General features: G+C 50.7%; 1 long non-coding RNA gene across 1 annotated transcript in view; it reads left to right on the forward strand.

Annotated features, from left to right (window-relative positions):
- The first annotated feature begins 4,413 nt into the window (after positions 1-4,413).
- LOC119950628 overlaps positions 4,414-18,915 on the forward strand; it is a 34,797-nt gene continuing 20,295 nt past the window's right edge. The window contains exon 1 of the long non-coding RNA XR_005457376.1: positions 4,414-4,582. This is a non-coding gene — a long non-coding RNA (uncharacterized LOC119950628). The remainder of the gene's footprint in view (positions 4,583-18,915) is intronic.

Consider the following 18,915-nt stretch of genomic DNA (forward strand, 5'->3'; position numbering starts at 1 on the left):
GGTTACATTTGGCCCCTGTTATATCTGATGAATTGTGAATGTCTTGTTTTCTGCCATTTCCGACCAATGGAAAGAAAACAACACCGAGAATCACACTTTAGAAATCGTGTGAGGAAATAAACTTTCTGAAAGGGAGGAAGTAGTCCCCATAGCGATGTGGTGTAGCGAACCTATCAGCTGTTTTTTTCCAACTTTTCCTTTGGGTTTGTAATTGGATTTCATTCGAAATGAAAACATCTTTCGGGAAACTGTGGATCGGAAAGTGAAAAGAAACAGACCGACTCGAACATTAAACCTGCGAGCACCTTTCCACTCACACCCCTGCTTGGTTTGAATAGAATTTGTATGTGGAGATTTTGTACTTATTTCTTGTGGAACTCACCTTAGTGACAAACTGCGCTGAAAATAAATTTGAAAACTGAACCTAAACAATCTGTAGTTTTCTGCTTTAATGAGCAACTAATAATTCATCTCTAAACGTAACTTGTGGCTTCAAATATTCTTTTGTTTCTTTCCTGACAGCTTCTCCAGTCTAGGGCCATTATTGTTCTCAATGGCCAGCCAGCATTGTTTAGTGGAAGGTTTTTCACAAACGGGTTAGAATGTTTTGTGTTGATCAATAACTCTGCGATGTACAACAACAACAGCAGCCTGCATTTGTAGAGTACCCGGAATGCAGTAAAGCTTCTGGAGGTGCTTCACGGTATAATTTATCGAACAACATTTAACACCGAGTCGCACAGAGACATATGGGGACAAGTGATTTGGTCACAGAGTTCGATTTTAAACGGCGTCTTAAAGAAAACTTTAAGGAGGGATTTCCACAGATTAGAGCCCAGGGCTGATAGATGTGAAGGTGGAACCAATGGGGAAGTGGAGCAAGTTGGTGATATGCAGGAAAGCAGAAACTGCTCCATTTTTTAAACTTTGAAACTGTATATAACTGCAATAAAAGTATATTTGTGAACATTCCAGAAAGTTCTTGGCATTGGCATAGAAACATTTAAACGTCTTACGCAATTCAGCCACCAGCCTGGCACTGCCAGGGTTCATGGGTGGCACTGCCAGGGTTCCTGGGTGGCACTGCCAGGGTTCCTGGGTGGCACTGCCAGGGTTCCTGGGTGGCACTGCCAGGGGTTCAGCTTGGGGTCTTGCCTATTGGAGGGGGAGTGAGAGAGAGGGGAGGTTTCAGGGTCCTGGAGAAGGTTGGGGGGGGGGGGGGGGGGGTGCCTGAAAGGAGGGAGGATACAGAGATCGGGGCTGACAGTCAAAATGGTGCCCGATCAGCGTGGAGCCATTCTCGCGAACTTGAAATCAACTAAAGTGTGGCCTCGGCTGGAGGAATTCCCCGAGGCCCCAAAAAAGCAGCAAAGTGCCGGTGAATAGCGGACTTGGTTTTCAGTCTGCTGAATCGCCCCGTCATTGTGATGTAGTAGAGTTGACCGTGTTGTCACTAACCAGGAGGACGATTTAACCTAATGAACTCTCTAACACTAACCTACATTCCTAAGTGAAGAAATATCTGGAAATAATTCCACACATGAATATCCACTGTCCCAGCCCATCGCTAAATAGCCACAGGCAAGTACAGACATAAATAAAAATAACTGGAATTCCAGGATGAAGAGGGAAATGCTAGAAATACGTTCCCGATTTACCAGCGTCTGACAATGTTGACATTTCTGGAGCAAATGTTTCATCAGAGTTTGATGAATGAGCGACACTTAATATGACAAATGACTCTAGCATCCTGAACCTCTTTATGGTAATCCTCAAAACAAAACAAATTTGTGGTTTGTAAGAATGAAGAATCAGTAATAGCTAATCTCGTTACTAAGGAGAATTCATTGGGAAAATGGTCAGCAAGCAAAGTTTTTGGAATGAAGTGGAAAGAGGTGAGACAGGCCGACATCTTAGGAGGCTGTTATTAGGCCAACAGGAATGAACATAGCAAAGGTTGAAAATGGGTGAGGAAGGTACGGACAAAATATTTCAGAAATGGGGAGAAAAGCCAAGGAAAAAGGCCAAATAACAGCAGAAAGCAGCAACAAACAAGTTTCAACGTGAGCAAGAAATCGAACTCTTTGAGAAAGCAGTTTTCAAAGGACACATTTAAGAGGCATCTGGATGGATGGGTACATGGGTACAGAGCTTTGACAAAGAGTCATCGGACTCGAAACATTCGCTCTTTTCTCTCCCTACAGATGCTGCCAGACCTGCTGAGATTTTCCAGCATTTTCTCTTTCATGGATGGGGACATGATTAGGGAGGAAATAGAGGGATACGGACCGAGTAAGGGCAGAAGGGGTTTTTGGGAAGGGCATCATGATCGGTGCAGGCGTGGAGGGCCGAATGGCCTGTTCCTGTGCTGTACCATTCTTTGTTCCTTAGCAATCCAGTGCCAATATTGCCAGATGTTCAAGCCTCACGGCATTCCCGATAAGCACTCAGGAATGACAGTCACAAATAAATACCATTAATCCATTTACTGAGGCTTTTGCACTGTGATTGAAAATAACCCACTCCCATTCCTTCAGCTCAGTAAATTGCAAGTCTTATGAACTGAATGAGAACATTTTCCTGATGAAATGTCAAAATATCCAGAAAAGGAATCTATCCTAAATCAAGGATTGAGTAATGCATTGCTCAATACAGAAAATCTGGATCATTTGTGCCTTTTTTTTTGTCAGTTTCCTCTTTCCCAGCAGAAAAAGAGATTAAACTAAAACATTGGAACCATGAGTAGGTCCTGTCAGCCTGCCGTGCCATTCAGTAAGATCATAGCTGATCTGATCAAGGCGTCAACTCTACTTTTGTGTCTGTCTCCAATAGTACGTGACTCCCCTTTAGTTCAAAAATCTCTCACTGATCCTGTTTGCACTGCGCTCTGGGGAACAGACTTAGAAACATTCACAAACTTGAGAGGTAAAATTCCTTCTCATCTCTGTTTGAATGGGTAAACCCGTGGCCCCCTAGTTCCAGCTTCCCCTCGGAGCAGCACCATCCTCTCAGCATCTACTCTCAAACCCTCTCACAACTTCCCATGAGCGGGAACTTCCAGATCCCGTCTCTGGCCAATGGCGGACAGCCTCTGCCATCGCCGTAGGGAGTCATTCTTCTCAACTTCAATGAGCATCGGCCCAACCTGTTAACCTTTCCTCAAAGACAGACCCCTTCATGGCAGGAATCGCAGGGAGTCTACCTGCAGTTGTCTGTAATGCGAGCCTGTCCCTCCTTCAGTTATGTAACATGCTGAGTCCACGGAGCTTTAATAAAACATTTTGCTGATTTGTAAGCAGCGATATCTCAGTATGAACCCACAGCATTGGGTACGGTCATGGTGGCCTGTTACTACACATGCACTAAAGTTCTCCAATGATACACTTAAGAATCTCCTTTGGAAATTGCCCTTCAACTCTCACTTGATAACAGAGTAGTGCTGAATTCTGTAAGAGAAAGAGTGTGTTATATTGATTTAAAGAGTTTAACTGGCCCAATATTACATAATTTAGGACATTAAATAAAATCTAGTTTCTGCTTATAATCTATTGCAGTGTTTTCTGCTTATAATGGACCCACTTTTACCATCTGGCCAATCTTTGGAACCCATGCCAGCCGACCTTCATGACCCACCATTATTTTTTACCTTTTTTTTTTATAAATTTAGATTAGCCAATTATTTTTTCCAATTAAGGGGCAATTTAGTGTGGCCAATCCACCTACTCTGCACATTTTTGGGTTGTGGGGGCGAAACCCACGCAGACACGGGGAGAATGTGCAAACTCCACACGGACAGTGACCCAGAGCCGGGATCGAACCTGGGACCTCAGCGCCGTGAGGCGGGTGTGCTAACCACTAGGCCACCGTGCTGCCCTTATTTTTTACCTTTAATGTGACGGGTGAGCCTGGTTGGTGCTCACAATCTCACGTTGACATCAGCAGGGGGGGTAGTGTGACCCGCTGGGCTCCGGAACTGCGCATTGCTGGATGTGTCTGAGGCGGTACGCAAGCGCGGGGCGGCCGGCATTCTTGAAAGCCAGTCATGGCTGTGGGGCGCTTCCCGGGAACGCTGTGATCAATCCTCCTGATACCCGACGGCGACACATCCGCGGGTCGCAACCTGGAGTTTGAAAACCCTGATCAATTGGATAGTTTCACTTGGCATGAATGGTGAGTTAACTAGCATAACCCTGGATTACCAACTAAACAGGCCATGTGTATAAACTTGGCCAAGCTTTTTGGAAAGGAATCCTGTCACACACACATTTCCTTATTTGAAGAAGTTTGGGATCAGCTCTGATTAAATTACAAAAATACCTTTTTGAATAAGTGACGTTTGATTCCAAGAAGCTTTGGGATTTTGAAATTGACGGTTTCATATGGAAGGCAACCCAACCCCTCCTCCAGCTTCAGGGGAGGGTGATACTTAACCACAATCAGAAAACAACGTACAGCTCAGAGAGTGGAACTGCCCTCCCCACCAGCAATGGCGGGAGCGGGAAATTTAATTTGGCAGGAGACCAAAAATCATTTTCCCGATGTTGGGATGAAGTTCAAGAATGAAGTTCTCAGGACTCTAAAGGTCAGTTAAAGGTTGGTCGAGGTTTCTGATGATCAATGTCAGGAAGTCCGTTTGCATATATTAGCACGTCACACACTCATTAAAAGCCATGGTGTGGAGATGCCGGCGTTGGACTGGGGTGAGCACAGTAAGAAGTCTTACAACACCAGGTTAAAGTCCAACAGGTTTGTTTCAAACACAAGCTTTCGGAGCGCTCGCTCCGAAAGCTCGTGTTTGAAACAAACCTGTTGGACTTTAACCTGGTGTTGTAAGACTTCTTAATGTACTCATTAAAAGGCTACCTCGTTGGAATAAAGCTCCCTCCAGTCAGAATGAGAATGTTCACATTTACGATTGTATGGGACCGGAACAGTGGCTAGCATTGCTGCCTCACAGCGCCAGGGACCCGGGTTCAATTCCGACCTCGGGCGACTGTGTGCAGTTTTCACTTTCTCCCCGTGTGTGCGTGGGTTTCCTCCGGGTGCTCCCGTTTCCTCCCACAGTCCAAAGATGTGTAGGTTAAGTGGGTTGGCCATGCTAAATTCCCTCTTAGTGTCCAAAGATTAAGTGGGGTTACTGGGTTATGGGGATAGTGTGGAGGCATGGGCTTAGGTAGGGATCTTTCAGTGGGTCGGTGCAGACTTGATGGGCCGAATGGCTTCCTTCTGCACTTAAGCAGCGTGGATCCGGTGAGATTGATTCTTTCCCCCCTTTGCGGTGAGCAGATGCTGTTCTGGCCTTGGGGATTGCTCACAAATTGTGACTCATATTCGGCATTGGTCGACCAAGCTGTGTGGAGGCTGGACACGAGGCGGGGAGAGGGATAGGGAGGTTGGGAGGCTGGACACGAGGCGGGGAGAGGGGTAGGGAGGTTGGGAGGCCGGACACGAGGCGGGGAGAGGGGTAGGGAGGATCGGAGACTGGACACGAGGCGGGGAGAGGGGTAGGGAGGTTGGGAGGCTGGACACGAGGCGGGGAGAGGGGTAGGGAGGTTGGGAGGCCGGACACGAGGCGGGGAGAGGGGTAGGGAGGTTGGGAGGCCGGACACGAGGCGGGGAGAGGGGTAGGGAGGTTGGGAGGCCGGACACGAGGCAGGGAGAGGGGTAGGGAGGTTGAGAGGCTGGACACGAGGCGGGGAGAGGGGTAGGGAGGTTGGGAGGCTGGACACGAGGTGGGGAGAGGGATAGGGAGGATCGGAGACTGGACACGAGGCGGGGAGAGGGGTAGGGAGGATGGGAGGCCGGACACGAGGCGGGGAGAGGGATAGGGAGGTTGGGAGGCTGGACACGAGGTGGGGAGAGGGATAGGGAGGATCGGAGACTGGACACGACTGGTTGGATGGGAGCAGAGTTTCTGGGCAGGGATGGTGGTAGTGAGATGGTGCCAGAGGGTAGGGTTGGTTCTGTCTATGTGGGGTCCTGGGGGTTGAACTGAGGATGCTGGGTAGCAGAGGGAACAGTCACAGTCAGAGGGGACAGTGGGGTGCAATAGGCTGGCACGGCCAGGGTTATATTCAGGGGGGGCTGAAGGTTTCATGGTTGGGGGTTCCTAGAAACAGGTGAAACAGCTGCTGGGATAATGGGAGGGGTCAGGGTCGGGGTGGTAATGGGTATCGGCTCAGAGAGGAGCGAAAGCTCGAGGAGGGTGAGGGTTAAAGGTGCAAGGGTAACGGGGGAAGGGTCGAGGGTCACACAGGGATGAGGAGTGGTTACATTGTGTGGGTCCAGGGTGATGGGGGAAGTTGGTGGGTATCAGGGGGGCAGCAGAAGGTGATGGAGTGAGGCCCCAATGTCACACACACCATTTAGAGATTCTCAACAATACAACACTGTCAGTGTAAAACTGCGAGACCTCAAAATGGGAGGAGGGTCTTTTCTGGTGGGTGGAGTTCAAAGTGAGAACAATTAGCAGCCTAAAGTGAAACCTGAATAATCATGAGGTAACTGGATAGCGATCATATTCAGCTGTGTTCCCCTCTCTATGGTGTGACCCACACAACAGTAGGTTTGTTCCTGACTGGTGGATCTCGGAAGATCGAGGACCCAGCAAGGTGTGGAGCTGCCGCTCATTCTGTGCCATCGGCCAATGGCTGCTGTCAGAAGCAGGGATGAAGGGAGATGGAGGCCTCCAGGGGGCACTGCTGGTGGAGGGCAGCAAACCCGTGACTCCGATCCTCCATCTTCCCGAGTGAATGGTCACGGCTGACAAGGGAGACGGAGACGGCGCTGAGGTCCCAGGTTCGATTCTGGGTTACTGTCCGTGTGGAGTTTGCACATCCTCCCCGTGTTTGTGTGGGTTTTGCCCCCACAACCCAAAGATGTGCAGGGTAGGTCGATTGAACATGCTAAATTGCCCCTTAATTGGAAAAAATTAATTGCTGTAAATTTATAAAAAAAGGAAAAGAAGTCCAGTCATTCCCCTGCTGGCAGTGCACTGAACTGGAGACACAGGCAGCTGCTGCCATCTGCTGGATTAGTGCACCAATTACACAATAAACATGGCCAAAAGCAGCTTTCAAGATAAAACAGGAAATGTTGGAAATATTTGGCAGGCCAGGATTTGGGGAGAGGGACCAATTTAACTTTTCAGGTCAATGTTGTTTTGTCAGAATTGAAAGAATCAGGAGGGCTAGAAGGGGTCACAAAGGGTCATTGGCAAATAGGGTTAAGGAAAATCCCAAGGCTTTTTACACGTGCATAAAAAGCAAGAGGGTAGCCAGGGAAAGGGTTGGCCCACTGAAGGATAGGTAAGGGAATCTATGTGTGGAGCCAGAGGAAATGGACAAGGTACTAAATGAATACTTTGCATCAGTATTCACCAAAGCGAAGGAATTGGTGGATGTTGAGTCTGGAGTCTGGAGAAGGGTGTGTAGATAGCCTGGGTCACATTGAGATCCAAAAAGGCGAGGTGTTGGGCGTCTTGAAAAATATTACGGTAGATAAATCCCCAGGGCCGGATGGGATCTACCCCAGAATACTGAAAGAGGCTAGAGAGGAAATTGCTGAGGCCTTGACGGAAATCTTTGGATCCTCACTGTCTTCAGGAGATGTCCCGGAGGACTGGAGAATAGCCAATGTTGTTCCTTTGTTTCAGAAGGGTAGCAAGGGACTTCCGGTGTGGACTATGGAGTAAGTGGTCACACACAAGGCAGCTCCTGCCCAAGGTTACAGAAAAGAGCTCTTTTTTAATCAATACGGGGTGGAATTTTGATGAAAGGATGTAGGTGAATGTTGGAGGAGTATTTTCCCCCAGGAATGGTATGCCTCTTGGTTACCAGACCCGGCAGAAACAGTGAAAGATTTGGCTGAAGCTGCAGCAAAGACAAAAGCCTCTTCCAGCATGCAGGAGGGGGAAGGGCGAGTTTAAGGGCCTCAAGCTGACTTAAGGGCCTTTATTAAAGCTGAATTCCAGCAGCAGAGGGGACAACTGTGAAAAGATCTCGCCAAGGCCATTGAAGAAGTGGTGGCGGTCATGGAGGAGTAGGTCGCGCATTCGGCAGCTCCCGCCTGGAACGGACTCTCGGGCCTTTTTCCCAGAGTTTCCACGGACTTTTTGGGGCAGATTGGTGAAGCGAACACTACCAAAAGGATTCCCTCTCTGTTGTATGGATAGCTGGGCCAGGAGTGGCCGGGTGAAGCGTTTAAGTCCCAGCAGACAGAAGCGTGCGGAGCGGGCGCCGAGGCGCGGCATGGCTGCCGGTATAGACCACGGTCCATGGGCGCAGTGGGCACAGGAGCAACAAGGGTTCCTTAGGGGCTGCTTTGCTGATCTTAAAAAGGACATGCTGGCCCCGATGAAGGCATCAACAGACCAAATGATCGCAACTCAGGCGACACAAGGGAAAGCGATTAAGGAAATGGAGAAAAAACTATCCGACCATGAGGACGAGTTGGTTGTATTGGCCCTTAAGGTGGAGGCGCAGGATGACCTCCACAAGAAGTGGCAGGAGAGGCTGGCGGACCTAGAAAGCAGGTCCAGGAGGCAGAACTTGAGAACTGTGGGCCTCCCCGAAAGTGTGGAGGGGTCGGATGCAGGAGCGTTTGTGTCCAAGGTGCTGGAGACGCTGATAGGGACGGGGGTATTCCCTCGACCCCTGGAGCTGGACGGGGTGCACAGAGCCCTCGCAAGGAAGCCCAAGGCGAATGAACCGCCGAGGGCCATGGTGGTGAGATTTCATCGCTTCTCGGACAAGGAACTTGTCTTGCGGTGGGCAAAAAAAGAACGGAGCAGCAGGTGGGCGAACAGCGGGATACGCATCTACCAGGACCTGGGTGCGAAGCTGGCCAAGAGGCGAGCTGGATTTGACCGGGTGAAGGTGACCCTCTTCAGCAAGGGCGTGAAGTTTGGGATGCTACACCCAGTGATGCTATGGGTCACGTACAAGGAACGGCATCACTATTGTGAGACACCGGACGAGGCGTGGTCATTCATCAAACAAGAAAAGCTGGACTCGAAGTAAAGGACAGTTAAGCTTTGGTGGATTGGGGCGGTGGGGCTGGGTAACACGGTATCGTTTCTAATATAAGATTGTGTACAATGTTGGGTGCGTGTAAGGGCTGTGGTGGTGGCTGGAGGGTGCAGTGTTTTCGGCAATGTTGAGATACAGAGGAGCGAGAGGGCCCTGTACTTAGTGCGATTTTTCGGGAAGTTGGAGCCTTGGTTCAACAAGTGTCTCCTCACGGAGCAATGTTAGTGTCTTCTGTTTATTTTTTGTTTCGTATTATTATTTACTCACTGGGGCTGGAGAGGTAGTTTAATTGGTTTATTTATGTGGGGAGAGGGGTCCGGACAATGAAGTGACAGTCTGAACGGCGCCAGGGGCGGGAGCTGCCAGGGTCAGCATGGGTCAGCTGACTCTCGGGAGCATAGTGGGGGGTGAGCAAGTGCCCAGCTGGTGCTTGGCGGGGACTTTGGGTCGTGGAGCTGTTGGGGGTGGGGAGGGGAGGGGGGGATGCCTCTTTTCTGACAGAGGAAGTATCAATTTTGGGGTACAAATTGAGGGTCGGGATGGTTGCTCCCTGTGGGGGCGCTCGAGGAAGCGAAGGGCGTGGGCTCGGGGTTGGCCAAGAAAGGGCGATGGCTAGTCAGTGGGGGCCCCCTCCGGGGGGGGGGGGGAACGTTAGACCCCCCCGACCAGGCTGCTCACGTGGAATGTGAGGGGTTTGAATGGGCCGGTCAAAAGAGTGTGGGTGTTCGCCCATCTAAAGGGGTTAAAGGCAGACGTAGCAATGCTTCAGGAGACACATTTAAAGCTCGTAGATCACACGAGATTGAGAAAGGGATGGGTAGGCCAGGTGTTCCCATTCAGGGCTGGATTCGAAGACCAGGGGGGTAGCAATTCTGATCCGTAAGGGTGTGGCATTCGAGGCTGGGAGAATTGTGGCAGATAAGGGGAGGAAGTATATAATGGTGAGTGGAACGTGGGAGGGGGTCCGGCTGGTGTTTGTGAACATCTATGCTCCGAATTGGGATGATGTGGAATTTATGAGACACATGCTAGGCAAAATCCTGGACTTAGAGTCACACCACCTGATCATGGGGGGAGACTTTAACACAATCATTGACCCCGAGCTGGACTGGTCGAAGTCCGGAACAGGGAAGCAACCAGCAGCTAAGGAACTGAAGGGTTTTATGGAGCAGATGGGGGGGGGGGGGGAGAGGGGGGGGGGAGGGGGGGGGAGGGGGGGGGATCCCTGCAGGATCGCGTGGCTGAGAGCGAAGGATTTCTCTTTTTTTTCTCCCACATTCATAAGGTTTATTCCCGCATAGACTTCTTTGTCTTGAGCAGGGCGTTAATCCCAAAGGTGGCGGGGACAGAATACTCAGCAATCACAGTCTCGGACCATGCCCCACGCTGGGTGGACCTGCGGCTTAGTGAGGAGAGAGGGCAGCGCCCACTCTGGAGACTGGATGTGGGGCTGCTGACGGATGAAGAGGTTTGCGGGCGGATTAGCAGGAACATCCAGGATTACCTAGAAACAAACGATACGGGTGAGGTAGCAGCGGCAACGGTCTGGGAGGCTCTGAAGGCAGTTGTCAGAGGGGAACTCATCTCAATTCCATCCCATAGGGAAAAGAGAGAAAGAGCGGAGAGGGAGAGACTGGTGGAGGAGATACTCCGAGTGGACAAGAGATATGCGGAGGCCCCCGAGGCGGGGCTACTGAGGGAGCGGCGGAGTCTGCAGGCGGAGTTTGAACTGCTGACCACAGGGAAAGCGGTAGCACAGCTGAGGAAGGCAAGGCGGCAGTCTATGTGTACGGGGACAAAGTGAGTAGAATGCTGGCACACCAACTGCGAAAGAGGGAGGCGCCAGGGAAATCGGGGGAGTAAAGAATAAGGAGGGTAACACGGTCTTGGATCCAGGGGGGGTGAACGGAGTCTTTAAGGAATTCTATAGTAAACTATACGAGTCGAACCCCCGGCGGGAGTGGAAGGGATGAGGCAATGTTTAGACCAGTTCAGGTTTTCAAAGGTCGAAGAGGACCTGGTGGAGGGGCTGGGGGCCTCGATCGAATTGGAGGAGATCGTCAAGGGTATAGAGGGCATGCAATCGGGTAAAGCCCCGGGGCCGGACGGTTACCAGGTAGAATTCTATAAGAAATTTTCGGAAATATTGAGCCCACTCTTGATGAGGACCTTCAATGAGGCCAGAGAGAAAGGAACTCTCCCCCCAACAATGTCACAGGCTTTGATCTCACTCATTCTTAAACGAGGGAAGGACCTGGAACATTGCGGATCATACAGGCCGATTTCGCTTTTAAACGTGGATCCAAATTGCTAGCTAAGATTCTGGCCACAAGAATTGAGGATTGCGTCCCAGGGGTGATAGAGGAAGACCAGACTGTATTTGTTAAAGGCAGACAATTCAATACCAATGTCCGGAGACTTTTGAATATTATTATGATGCCCTCAGAGGGAGGGGAGGCGGAGGTGGTAACAGCGATGGACGCAGAGAAAGCCTTTGACCGGGTGGAGTGGGAGTACCTCTGGGAAAAGCTGGGGTGGTTTGGGTTTGGTGAGGGCTTTATTGGCTGGGTGAAATTCCTGTACCAGGCGCCTGTAGCAAGAGTATGTACAAACCGGCTGAGGTCGGGGTACTTCGAGCTTCGGGGAACGAGGCAGGGGCGTCCTCTCTCCCCATTACTATTTTCCCTAGCTATAGAACCACTAGCTATGGCGCTGAGAGCCTCGAGGAACTGGCTCGGGGGGGGGGGGGGGGGGGGGGGGGGGGATTGGCGCTGCGAACTTTCATAACTACTACTGGGCGGCCAATATAGCTATGATTAGGAAGTGGGCGTTGGGGGGCGGGGGGCTGCGTGGGAGCAGCTGGAGGCGGCGTTATGTAAAGGTACTAGTCTGGGAGCTTTGATAACGGCTCCTTTGCCGTTCTCGCCGACCCGTTACTCCACAAGTCCGGTGGTGATGGCGACACTGCGGATCTGGGGACAGTGGAGAAGGTACAAGAGGGTGGAGGGAGCGTCGGTCTGGACCCCGATATGTAACAACCACAGGTTTGTCCCGGGTAGGATGGATGGTGGGTTCCAGAGCTGGCAGAGGGCAGGCATCAGAAGGATGGGAGATCTGTTCATAGACGGAAGCTTTCCCAGTTTGAAGGCTCTGGAGGACAAATTTAATCTGCCGCCAGGAAACGCCTTTAAATATCTGCAAGTACGAGCCTTCCTGAAAAAACAGGTAGTGGCCTTTCAGACGCTGCCGCCTCTGAGGGTACAGGACAGGGTGGTCTCCGGCACCTGGGTGGGGGAGGGGAGGGTGTCGGATATCTACCAGGAACTACAGGAGGCGGAGGAAACCCCGGTGGAGAAGCTCAAGGGCAAGTGGGAGGAGGAGCTAGGTGAGGAGTTGGAAGCGGGTCTGTGGGCAGAGGTCCTGGGCAGGGTTCATTCCTCCTCATCATGTGCCAGGCTCAGTCTAATTCAATTTAAGGTGGCCCACCGGGCACACATGGCGGCAGCGAGAATCAGCAAGTTTTTTGGGGTAGAAGACAGTTGTATGAGGTGCAAGGACAGCCCTGCAAACCATGTCCACATGTTTTGGGTATGCCCGGAGCTTAGAGTGTTCTGGCAAGGGTTCGCGAGGGCAATGTCCAAGGTGCTTAACACACGGGTGGTGCCAAGTCCAGAGGTAGCGATCTTTGGAGTGTTGAAGACCCGGGAGTTCAGGGGGCGAAAGAGGCCGACGTCCTGGCCTTTGCCTCCCTAGTAGCCCGGAGACGGATTTTATTAATGTGGAGGGACTCGAAGCCCCCGAGTGTAGAGACTTGGGTTAACGACATGTCTGGGTTTCTCAGCCTCGAGAAAATAAAGTCTGCCTTAAGAGGGTCTACGCTAGGGTTCTCTCGGAGGTGGCAGCCGTTCGTCAACTTTCTCGGGGAAAATTAAAATGTCAGCAGCAGCAATCCGTGGGGCGGGGGGGGGGGGGGGGGGGGGGGTGGGGGGGGGAGTGTTTCATTGGGATGGTGTGGGAAGACTGGGTCATGTAGGGTAATGTCTATTTAATTGTTATTGTACATTCTCTTTTTGCCCTATGTTAATAACCACTCTAGTTTGTTTTGTTATTATTGTTACTAGTTTTTATTATGAAAAATTCTGCAAAGCCTTAATAAAAATACTTTAAAGAAAAAAGAAGGGTAGCAAGGATAATCTAGCGAACTACAGGCCAGTGAGCCTTACGTCAGTGGTAGGGAAATTACTGGGGAGAATTCTTCGAGACAGGATCTACTCCCATTTGGAAGTAAATGGACGCATTAGCGAGAGGCAGCATGGTTTTGTGAAGGGGAGGTCATGTCTCACTAACTTGATAGAGTGTTTCGAGGAGGTCACAAAGATGATTGATGCGGGTAGGGCAGTGAATGTTGTCTATATGGACTTCAGTAAGGCCTTTGACAAGGTCCCTCATGGCAGACTGGTACAAAAGGTGAAGTCACACGGGATCAGAGGTGAGCTGGCAAGGTGGATACAGAACTGGCAAGGTCATAGAAGGCAGAGAGTAGCAATGGAAGGGTGCTTTTCTAATTGGAGGGCTGTGACTAATGGTGTTCCGCAGGGATCAGTGCTGGGACCTTTGCTGTTCATAGTATATATAAATGATTTGGAGTAAAATGTAACTGGTCTGATTAGTAAGTTTGCGGACGACACAAAGGTTGGTGGAATTGCAGATAGCGATGAGGACCGTCAGAGGATACAGCAGGATTTAGATCGTTTGGAGACTTGGGCAGAGAGATGGTGGATGGGACATCCCCCCATTGTATAGGGTCAGGATATTCCCCACTGTATAGGGACAGGACATCCCCCACTGTATAGGGACAGGACATTCCCCATTATATAGGGACAGGAAATTCCCCACTGTATAGGGACAGGACATTCCCCACTGTATAGGGACAGGACATTCCCCACTGAATAGGGACAGGACATTCCCCACTGTATAGGGACAGGATATTCCCCACTGTATAGGGACAGGATATTCCCCACTGTATAGGGACAGGACATCCCCCACTGTATAGGGACAGGATATTCCCATTGTATAGGGACAGGACATTCCCCACTGTATAGGGACAGGACATTCCCCACTGTATAGGGACAGGATATTCCCCGACTGTATAGGGACAGGACATCCCCCACTGTATAGGGACAGGCCAGCCCCCACTGTATAGGGACAGGACATTCCCCACTGTATAGGGACAGGACATTCCCCATTATATAGGGACAGGAAATTCCCCACTGTATAGGGACAGGACATTCCCCACTGTATAGGGACAGGACATTCCCCACTGTATAGGGACAGGACATTCCCCACTGTATAGGGACAGGATATTCCCCACTGTATAGGGACAGGATATTCCCCACTGTATAGGGACAGGACATCCCCCACTGTATAAGGACAGGATATTCCCACTGTATAGGGACAGGACATTCCCCACTGTATAGGGACAGGACATTCCCCACTGTATAGGGACAGGATATTCCCCGACTGTATAGGGACAGGATATTCCCCACTGTATAGGGACAGGACATCCCCCACTGTATAGGGACAGGATATTCCCCGACTGTATAGGGACAGGATATTCCCCACTGTATAGGGACAGGACATCCCCCACTGTATAGGGACAGGATATTCCCCACTGTATAGGGACAGGACATTCCCCACTGTATAGGGACAGGACATCCCCCACTGTATAGGGACAGGATATTCCCCACTGTATAGGGACAGGACATTCCCCACTGTATAGGGACAGGACATCCCCCATTGTATAGGGACAGGACATTCCCCACTGTATAGGGACAGGACATCCCCACTGTATAGGGACAGGACATCCCCCACTGTATAGGGACAGGACATTCCCCACTGTATAGGGACAGGATATTCCCCACTGTATAGGGACAGGGCATTCCCCACTGTATAGGGACAGGACATTCCCCACTGTGTAGGGACAGGACATTCCCCACTGTATAGGAACAGGACATCCCCACTGTATAGGGACAGGACATCCCCCACTGTATAGGGACAGGACATTCCCCACTGTATAGGGACAGGATATTCCCCACTGTATAGGGACAGGGCATTCCCCACTGTATAGGGACAGGACATTCCCCACTGTGTAGGGACAGGACATCCCCAACTGTATAGGGACAGGGCATTCCCCACTGTATAGGGACAGGACATTCCCCACTGTGTAGGGACAGGACATTCCCCACTGTATAGGGACAGGACATTCCCCCATTGTATAGGGACAGGACATTCGCCATTGTATAGGGACAGGACATTCCCCACTGTGTAGGGACAGGACATTCCCCACTGTATAGGGACAGGACATTCCCCACTGTATAGGGACAGGCCAGCCCCCACTGTATAGGGACAGGACATTCCCCACTGTATAGGGATAGGATATTCCCCACTGTACAGGGACAGGATATTCCCCACTGTATAGGGACAGGACATTCCCCACTGTATAGGGACAGGATATTCCCCATTGTATAGGGACAGGACATCCCTGACTGTATAGGGACAGGACATTCCCCACTGTATAGGGACAGGACATCCCCATTGTATAGGGACAGGACATTCCCCACTGTATAGGGACAGGACATTCCCCACTGTATAGGGACAGGATATTCCCCACTGTATAGGGACAGGACATTCCCTACTGTATAGGGACAGGACATTCCCCACTGTATAGGGACAGGACATTCCCCACTGTATAGGGACAGGACATCCCCCATTGTATAGGGACAGGATATTCCCTACTGTATAGGGACACAACATCCCCATTGTATAGGGACAGGACATTCTCCATTGTATAGGGACAGGACTTTCCCCCACTGTATAGGGTCAGGATATTCCCCACTGTAAAGGCACAGGACATCCCCCACTGTATAGGGACAGGATATTCCCCACTGTATAGGGTCAGGACATCCCCCACTGTATAGGGTCAGGACATCCCCCACTGTAGAGGGACAGGACATCCCCTTTGTATATGGACAGGACATTCCCCACTGTATAGGGACAGGACATTCCCCACTGTATAGGGACAGGACATCCCCCACTGTATAGGGACAGGATATTCCCCACTGTATAGGGACAGGACATTCCCCACTGTGTAGGGACAGGACATTCCCCACTGTATAGGGACAGGACATTCCCCCATTGTATAGGGACAGGACATTCCCCACTGTATAGGGACAGGGCATTCCCCACTGTATAGGGACAGGACATTCCCCACTGTGTAGGGACAGGACATCCCCAACTGTATAGGGACAGGGCATTCCCCACTGTATAGGGACAGGACATTCCCCACTGTGTAGGGACAGGACATTCCCCACTGTATAGGGACAGGACATTCCCCCATTGTATAGGGACAGGACATTCGCCATTGTATAGGGACAGGACATTCCCCACTGTGTAGGGACAGGACATTCCCCACTGTATAGGGACAGGACATTCCCCACTGTATAGGGACAGGTCAGCCCCCACTGTATAGGGACAGGACATTCCCCACTGTATAGGGATAGGATATTCCCCACTGAATAGGGACAGGATATTCCCCACTGTATAGGGACAGGACATTCCCCACTGTATAGGGACAGGATATTCCCCATTGTATAGGGACAGGACATCCCTGACTGTATAGGGACAGGACATTCCCCACTGTATAGGGACAGGACATCCCCATTGTATAGGGACAGGACATTCCCCACTGTATAGGGACAGGACATTCCCCACTGTATAGGGACAGGATATTCCCCACTGTATAGGGACAGGACATTCCCTACTGTATAGGGACAGGACATTCCCCACTGTATAGGGACAGGACATTCCCCACTGTATAGGGACAGGACATCCCCATTGTATAGGGACAGGACATCCCCCATTGTATAGGGACAGGATATTCCCTACTGTATAGGGACACAACATCCCCATTGTATAGGGACAGGACATTCCCCACTGTATAGGGGCAGGGCATCCCCCACTGTATAGGGACAGGACATTCCCCACTGTATAGGGACAGGACATTCCCCACTGTATATGGACAGGACATTCCCCACTGTATAGGGACAGGCCATTCCCCACTGTATAGGGACAGGACATTCCCCACTGTATAGGGACAGGACATTCCCCATTGTATAGGGACAGGATATTCACCATTGTATAGGGACAGGACATTCCCCACTGTATAGGGACAGGATATTCCCCACTGTATATGGACAGGTCATTCCTCACTATGTAGGGACAGGACATTCCCCACTGTACAGGGACAGGACATTCCCCACTGTATAGGAACAGGATATTCCCCACTGTATAGGGACAGGGCATCCCCATTGTATAGGGACGGGACATTCCCCACTGTATAGGGACAGGGCATTCCTCACTATATAGGGACAGGACATTCCCCACTGTACAGGGACAGGACATTCCCCACTGTATAGGAACAGGATATTCCCCACTGTATAGGGACAGGACATCCCCATTGTATAGGGACAGGACATTCCCCACTGTATATGGACAGGTCATCCCCCACTTTATAGGGACAGGTCATTCCTCACTATATAGGGACAGGACATACTCTACTCTATAGAGGCAGGTCATCCTCCACTGAGCTGCATGTGCAGCTCTGCACTGTCTCCCACGAGGATAAGGGTTCTACTGGTACAGTCCCTATCAGGCAGGAAGCCACTGGCTTCTCCTTCAACCGAGCACCTGGGTAGCTCATGGCCTCCCCCACCCACCATCCCGGTCTCTTCCCATGTCCTTCCTACCCTCCGGAATTGATAGAATCTCTGCAGATTTCCTTCCAATCTTCTGCACAGGTTATTGTGGGAGTTGAGGGGATTGGGGAAAGCATTGACCCTCCAGTTTGGCAATCAGCTGTAACTGGTTAGTGTGAGGAAGAAGTGCGAGGATTTCTGCAATTCTCCTACTTTCCGGGAACAGCATGGTGGCGCAGTGGTTAGCACTGCTGCCTCACGGCGCCGAGGTCCCGGGTTCAATCCCGGCTCTGGGTCACTGTCCGTGTGGAGATTGCACATTCTCCCCGTGTTTGCATGGGTTTCGCCCCCACAACCCAAAGATGTGCAGAGTTAGGTGGATTGCCCACGCTAAATTGCCCCTTAATTGGAAAAAATGAATTGGGTACTCATCCTTCCCTGGTACCTTTCATAGATTTTTAAAATAATGGTTCGAAATGTGAGCTTGTCCTTCAATAAAACGACCGTTTCAACATTCGCTAATAGTGTGAATCACCATGGTAATCTTGTCTAACATGCACAGGTACACAGGTACACGGTGGTCATGTTAGATAGAGCAAGATATTTCTATCTTTAGATTCCGTTTCCTAGTGAACAGTAAAAATTATACTTGTCCCACTTTCCAGTGGCAACCGGAATAATCTGCGGTTCAGTGCAGCCTCTGCCAGGTGAGTCGGATGCCAGTCTCTGTGTGATATACACGGGTCGAGCAGCATCCCTATTCCTCATGGGAGAAGGCCTATTCCTCATGGGAGAAGGCTAAGACCAGCATCTGATTTCTGGAGACCAGGAAAACACTTCTCCCCCAACGCCAATCCCAGAAATGATCCTGCTGTGTTCAGATTGCGCCCCCTCCCCTCCCCCAGTGCCTACATCACAAACACCAGGACCTAGAAATGAACCTGGATCAGAACATACACTCAGCCCAGACAGAGGATTTCGACTTGTGGCAAAGAACAAAGCTAGATGCCGTCAGTATGAGGGAGTGGAGAGAATGTGGGAGCTGCTCCTACCCCACATGGACTGCAGCGCAAATCACGATCAATTTTCGAAAATCAAGGTGACCACGCCAGGAGTGTGGAGGTGCCTGGAGA

This window comes from Scyliorhinus canicula, chromosome 16, assembly GCF_902713615.1.
Source record: "Scyliorhinus canicula chromosome 16, sScyCan1.1, whole genome shotgun sequence".
In the NCBI taxonomy this organism is placed as follows: Eukaryota; Metazoa; Chordata; class Chondrichthyes; order Carcharhiniformes; family Scyliorhinidae; genus Scyliorhinus; species Scyliorhinus canicula.